Here is a 7,937-nt window from a genome sequence, read left to right as displayed (position 1 = left end):
TGAAGTGCACCAGTCCCGCCTGCAGCAAAGCACCCCCACAACATGATGCTGCCACCCCCGTGCTTCACGATTGGGATGGTGTTCTTCGGCTTGGAAGCAGCCTCCCCCTTTTACCTCCAAACATAATGGTCATTATGGACCAAACAGTTCTATTTTTGTTTCATCAGACCAGAGGACATTTCTCCAAAACGTACGATCTTTGTCCCCATGTGCAGTTGCAAACCGTAGTCTGGCTTTTTTGTGGCTGTTTTGGAGCAGTGGCTTCTTCCTTGCTGAGCAGCGTTTCAGGTTATGTCGATATAGGACTCGTTTTACTGTGGATATAGATACATTTGTACCCGTTTCCTCCAGCAGCTTCACAAGGTCCTTTGCTGTTGTTCTGGGATTGATTTGCAGTTTTCGCATGCTGTTTATACTTGCGTACTATTGTTTGTACAGATGAACGTGAATACTTCAGGCGTTTGGAAATTGCTCCCAAGAATGAACCAGACTTGTGGAGGTCAAAATTGTCTGATTTCTTTTGATTTTCCCATGAAGTCAAGCAAAGAGGCACTGAGTTTGAAGGTAAGGCTTGAAATTCATCCACAGGTACACCTCCAATTGACTCAAATGATGTCAATTAGCCTATCAGAAGCTTCTAAAGCCATGACATTTTCTGCAATTTTCCTAGCTGTTTAAAGGCACAGTAAACTTAGTGTATGTAAACTTCTGACCCACTGGAATTGTGATACAGTGAATTATAAGGGAAATAATCTGTCTGTAAACAATTGTTGGACAAGTTACTTGTGTCATGCACAAAGTAGATGTCCTAACCGACTTGCCAAAACTATAGTTTGTCGACAAGACATTTGTGGAGTGGTTGAAAAACGACTCCAACGACTCTAATGACTCCAACCTAAGTGTATGTAAAATTATATGGCACATGGAAACTAAACGGGTGGTCTATGGTGATAGGTGGGATGGGCTGAGATTGGCTGAGGTTTGGGATTGAAGAGTTTGTTTGGTAATGTATTATTGTTACAACTGCTTTATATAAAAAGTACCATGTATGCAAAATGTATATATGTAACAAAAGCTGTAAAAAAAATAATTAATAAATGTATATTTGTCCTCCGAAGAGGGGGATGGGTTAATAAAAAATAAGAGGCAGGCAAAGGGTCATAATCCAAATCGGAGTCAGGCAGGTACAGGATCGCAGGCGGGATCAGGACAAGCAGTAAGGTCAGAACTGGGAAGACGAAGAAAAACTAGAGCACAGGGAACACGCTGGTAGGAGTTGACGGACAAGACAAACTGGCAACAAAACTCAGGTATAAATACACAGGGGATAATGATGGGAGACATCTGGTGGGGGGGTGGAGACAAGAATAAAGACAGGTGAAACATCGGGGTGTGACAGAAATAATTTCAACATTGCCTACAATGATGATGACTAAGATACTAATGAGGTAGACCTATATAACAATTGAGATGTACAAACTACGGCATAAGGGAACGATGAGCGGATAAGAGGCAAGCCATAATTTCAATTAAGACAATGAGTGAGTAGTTCACTATTTGTTCAGCACTTTATAAATGTACAGAGAACGAATTCAGAACATGGGCTGTTCTTACAGTATTCTCCCTGTGCACCAAGTCAGAAATGTAGGATAAGTAACGAGGGGAAATAAGCAGACAATGAAATATTGCTCTTGCAATATTCGATGACGTTTCACCAAAACAGGCTATATTTCTTAGAGTGAGACACGTGGACTACTAACAGCTTACTCCACAACATACACTTAGTAGTACTTAGCTACTGTATACATATCTCCCTGGCATATTACATCATTTATGCAGCCGTATACAAGACATATTCCTAGACTCAGTTGTGCTGTGCTCACTTGAATGTGGCGCGGCAGTTCTTCTTGAGGGCAAACTTTGGTATTAACCTTTGACATCAGTCTGACATTTTCTGGATTTCTGGTGCTTTCAAGACAACTGGGAACTAAAAAAAAAAACAAGGTCGAATCATGGCGTCAGTGAACTTCAGGTCGGAGCTCTGGAAAGCAGCCAGAGTTCCGGACTTGGAATTCCGAGTTGGATGACTGTTCGAAACCTATTTTCCCAGCCCGAGTTCCCAGTTATCTTGAACGCAGCAGAGATTATGCTGGATTGACAGCATGGCCAATGTATTGGGTGTGGAGTTGGCACTGCAGGGCCAGGATTAACCTCTACATCACCAGAGGAACAGAGGAGGAGTAGGATAAGGGTACAGCTAAAGGCTATAAGAACTGGTCGTCTAGTGCGTTCGGAACAGAGAGTAAAAGGAACAGGTTTCTAGGCGCAGAAGAATAGATTTAAGGGTACAGACCTTGATGTACAGACAAGGGTATGGTAGGATGTGAATACAGTGGAGGAATACAACCTAGGCATTTAGTAATGATAAGAGGTTTTGTCTCTAGAGACATCATTTAGACCAGGTGAGGTCACCTCATATGTGGGAGGTGAAACAAAAGGCCTAGCTAAGGTATATTGAGCAGGGCTGGAGTCTACAGTGAAATAAGACAATCACAAACAGCAATGGACAAGACATATTGACATTAGGGAGAGGCATACGTAGCCGAGTGATTATGGGGACCAGTGGGAGGGTAGGCGAGCTTGGAGACAAAGCGAATCAGATAGCTCGCGGGCCGGTGCTAGCAGAAGGGCCTTAGGGGGATGTCGCGACGGAAGAGTCTGTTGTAGCCCCCTCTGAAGGTTATGTCGGCAGACCAGTAGTGTTGGATTGGCAGGGCTCCGTGTAGGCAGTAAAAGGGTCCTGATTAATATTGGTGATTCCCCTTGCCACTTTGTTAAGCCAATGGGTTTTGTCTTGCCTTCACCTACTCAACATGGCATCTTATTGGCTGGTTTGCGTAGCTTGCTTACGAGGGAGGATGTTTCAGTTAGAATCGTGCCAGTGAACAAGCACCAAACCAGCGTGCGTGAGTGCAGAGTTGGATGGTGAGCCGTGCATTGCATGACGTGCAATTTTGTGCTGTTTCTGTCAGAATAAATCTCCATGGCTGGTGCTACAAGTTGGAGCTCGTGTCGATGATTGATTGTACACAACGCAAGAAGAGTACTGTTACACAGGCCAATTGGCAAAATAGTTATTGTAGCCCAAGAAATTGGCTGATGGTCTTCTTCAGCTAACAGTCCGATATGCTCTAGACAGCTAGCGGGCCGTGGCTAGCAGGCTAGCGGATGGGCCTTCAGGGGACGTCGCAATGGAGGAGCCTGTTGAAACCCCTTGGGCGGGTTACGTTGGTAGACAAACGTAATTGGCGGGGCTCCATGTCGGCAGTGGAAGGGGTCCAGGCGAATTGGCAAAATATGTATTGTAGCCCAAAGAGTGGCTGATGGACCTCTTCAGCTAGCTGGGAGATGGGCCTAGCACAAGGCTACTTCCAGGCTCACTGGTGCTTGCTTCGGACAGAGACATTAGCCAGGGGGTAGCCACTCGGATAGCAGCTAGCTAGCTGCGAGGATCCAGGTGAAAAGGATCAGAGTTTGAGGTAGGAAACCGGAGATGTGGAGAAGAAGCAATCTGGTATGCTCTTGGTTGAATCGCGCTGTGCAGACTGGCAGGACTTGACCGAGCTATGGTTAGCTGATGATCGCTAACTGACTATTAGCTAGTTAGCTGGCTAGCTTCTGTTGGGGGTTCCGGTTCTAAAGTATAGAAAATAGCAGATCCATACCACATTGGGTGAGGTGGGTTGCAGGAGAGAATGTTGAAACTGAGGTTAAAAATATGAAAGAATATATACGAAGGGGAACAAAAATGATATACACGACAAGACGAAGACAAAGACGTCTGAACTGCTACGCCATCGTGAAATCAAGGTGAGCAATGTCGTAAATACTTGAGCAGAACCTTTCATGCGAGAGTTTTGGCTCCTCCCTGGAAGACATGGAACGGTGCACATCCCTGTCATTGCCGTTGGCTGTGTTGCTCAAACTCTGTCAAACTTTTGGTAAGCTAACTTCTGTGTCATTCTCTGTGAATGTTTTAACCCTTACTCGTGTAAACAACAGCCATGTAAGACAATGATTTGTGTTTCAGTGACGTGTATTATGCAGTTTGGGAGAGGCGTTCAATGCTGTCGGAGACTGCATTGATGCCATATGATAGTTGTGTAGGCCAGAAAATAGTATGGCTTACCAACTGTAAAGGTACAGTGGCTAGCGAAAGTATTCACCCCCTTGGCATTTTTCCTATTTGGTTGCCTTACAACCTGGAATTAAATTTGATTTATTTTGGGGGGGGGGGGGTTGCATCCTTTAGCACCCTCAAGATTAACACAACATGGCATTTAGCACCCTCAATATTAACACAACATGGCATTTAGCACCCTCAAGATTAACACAACATGGCATTTAGCACTTTGAAGATGAAGTATACTTTTTTTTGTGAAACAAACAAGAAATAAGACAGAACTTGAGGGTGCATAACTATTCACCCCCCCAGAGTCAATACTTTGTAGAGCCACCTTTTGTAGCAATTACAGATGCAAGTCTCTCGGGGTATGTCTCCATAAACTTGGCACATCTAGCCACTGGGATTTTTGCCCAATCTTCAATGCAAAACTGCTCCAGCTCCTTCAAGTTGGATGGATTCCGCTGGTGTACAGCAATCTTTAAGTCATACCACATATTATCAATTGGATTGAGGTCTGGGCTTTGAATAGGCCAATAAGACATTTAAATGTTTCCCCTTAAACCACTCAGGTGTTGCTTTAGCAGTATGCTTAGGGTCATTGTCCTGCTGGAAGGTGAAACTCCGTCCCAGTCTCAAATCTCTGGAAGACAGAAACAGGTTTCCCCCAAGAATTTTCCTATATTTAGATTTATTCCTTCAATTCTGACCAGTTTCCCAGTCCCTGACAATGAAAAACATCCCCACAGCATGATGTTGCCACCACCATGCTTCACTGTGGGGATGAGGTTCTTGGGGTGACGGGAGGTGTTGGATTTGCACCAGACATAGAGTTTTCCATTATGGCCAAAAAGCTACATTTTAGTCTCATCTGACCTTCTTCCATATGTTTGGGGAGTCTTCCACATGCCTTTTGGTGAACACCAAACGTATTTGCTTATTTTTTTCTTTAAGCAATGGCTTTTTTTCTGGCCACTCTTCCATAAAGCCCATCTCTTTGGAGTGTACAGCTTAAAGTGGTCCTATGGACAGATACTTCAATCTCCACTGTGGAGCTTTGCAGCTCCTTCAGTGTTATCTTTGGTCTCTTTGTTGCCTCTCTGATTAATACCCTCCTTGCCTGGTCCGTGAGTTTTGGTGGGCAGCCCACTCTTGGCAGGTTTGTTGTGGTGCCATATTCTTTACATTTTTTAATAATGGATTTAATGGTGCACCGTTTTACAACACAATCCTGATCTGTACTTCTCCACAGCTCCTTGGTCTTCATGGTGCCGTTTCTTGGTGGTACCCCTTGCTTAGTGGTGTTGCAGACTCTGTGGCTTTTCAGAACAGGTGTATATATACTGAGATCATGTGACAGATCATGTGACACTTAGATTGCACACATGTGGACTTTATTTAACTAATTATGTGACTTCTGAAGGTAATTGGTTGCAGCAAATCTTATTTAGGGGCTTCATAGTAAAGGGGGTGAATATTTATGCACGCACCACTTTTCCGTTTTTAATTGTAATTTCAGTTTTTTTTCTTCTTTTTTTTCACCTCACCAATTTGGACTATTTTGTGTATGTCCAATACATGACATCCAAATAAAAATATATTTAAATTACAGGTTATAATGCAACAAAATAGGAAAAACACCAAGGGGGATGAATACTTTTGCAAGGCACTGTATGCACTTTTAACTTTGTAATTGGAATCAAATCTGTATGATAATGTATTTCAATAAAGTATTCAAGTTTTGATATAGCTGTTGCATAAATGAACCAGGGTTGTAATTATGCTTGTGTTTTTCAGATAAAGCCTTTGCATGCTTTTTCTGTAGATTTAGTTTGAAAGCTTAGCTTTCTACCAAAAGAGCTTGTTAAGACTAATATGTATATGGCATAAATACAATGGGAGGTGGCTGACTCTCATAGCCATGGTCCTGGGCAACCGCACCCTATTTCACAAGTGAACAGGGTTTAGGTAGGTTAGGCCTAAATATGGGAAGATGAAGTGTTTTCTTTCCAAACCCCATCAAATGTTTCATCTTTCCATATCAATATTGAATTGAGATTAAGGCTATTAATTGTGTGTATCGCTGAAACTGCCAAGAGTGCACCTGGCCTGTGACAAAAACAATGTGCTCTGTCCACCACTGGAGGGGGGGGAACTGTTGACTAAACTCTCTTCTGCCTAGAGAGAAAATTGAAAATTCAGGAGCCATTGAAGTACATGTGAAACTGGAGCAGGGATCTCAGGGCTCGGTTAAATCCGTAATGCTGAAGTTCAGATTCAATCAGTAAAGCCTAAGATCAGCGTTGTAGAGTGGTTGAAATGTAAAGGTAATTTTAGATTGAGCCGACATAGCCTTTGCAGCATTTACCGTGAATGCGGTAAAGCACAGAAACATTGCTTTTAAATTTCAATCACGCCACAACACTGATCTTCTGCGTTATGGAATAAATCCAACCCTAGTCAGGAAAGCACTTGTTTTGTATCAGATTAGGTGTTACTTGAGGAGGATGTTTGTGTATGAGAGAGTCATGAGCCTTGGAGTGTTCATTCCCTCTCTGTGTCCTCCCTTACATGCTGACTACACCGCTCGCATTGCGTGCGTGAGCGTTGCAAAATACATTTAAACATACATGTTATTCAATTATTGCACCCACACTGCTCGCGCGCGCCAACGAGCGTCTGCGTTGCCAAGCACTAAAATAGTTTGTGACGCTGAACGCGGTGCAAGTCCTGCCCCTCCCATCTCCTCATTGGTTTATAGAAGCAGATACCCACGTGACATCTCCTCATTGGTCTACCCACGTGGGTGATTGAAAGATGAACTGAGTTCGGTCGGTCGTCGTGTTAACTATGAAAGTTATATGCCAATCGCCATATAAAGTCCAAAAAAGAAAAAGCCTGGAGGAGAGATGACTAGAAATATGTGTGGATTGATTGTCAGAGTAGAGGACCTTGTGCATTTCAGGTAAAATAACTCAGCTAATTTGTCCTGGGATATAAACGTTAACAGCAAGCTAGCTAAATAGGACAAATTAGCTAGCAACTGCAAGCTAGCTAGCTAAATTGCCATAAATGTTTAATGCTTTTCGACCTGTCCCCAAATAAATATAGTTGGTTCAGAGTTTGTTTTCATATTTCAACCTGCGTGTCGTGTATAAAGTTACCCCTAAATGAGGACCTTGGGTCAGTTTTGCATTTCACCCACTATGATTGGGGGAGAGGGGAAGTCAAGTAGGGGAACCTTCAGTCCAGAGCTGATGAAATACTGCGAAACTGTAATTTATGGACACAGTCAGAGTTGATGTTTGACTTTGAGTCACAGTCCAATATTTGCATCCCCAGGTGTGCCGGAGCACATAACAGAGGATTTATGTTGATATCAGCAGTCAAAGGAAACGGGAATTAAAAAAACACCCTACACAAAATGTTTAGTAAACTTTTATTTTTAGTTGATCAGCAAAAGAGGAACTGCAAAAGGGATCGTGTAAATTGATTTCAGCTGTGAAAGCTGCAGATTCTACCACCAGGACATCCTCAAATAAAGATGATCCACACTTTATATAGTTAAAATCATTTGATAGTTTTCATCAAGAATCAAGCCATGCAAAACTATTTACATTCAGCGAGCTGGAAGCCTAGGCCTATTTGGGTGTGCAAAAGCCTGTAGGCCTATTCTGAGGCACATTCATAACCCGACTCCCAGACTAAAAGGAACATAATTCCGTCTCAACAAGCACATCGGATCTAATAAGAT

This window comes from Oncorhynchus clarkii, chromosome 30 (assembly GCF_045791955.1).
Source record: "Oncorhynchus clarkii lewisi isolate Uvic-CL-2024 chromosome 30, UVic_Ocla_1.0, whole genome shotgun sequence".
Lineage (NCBI taxonomy): Eukaryota > Metazoa > Chordata > Actinopteri > Salmoniformes > Salmonidae > Oncorhynchus > Oncorhynchus clarkii.
Note: the sequence above shows the minus strand (reverse complement) of the source record.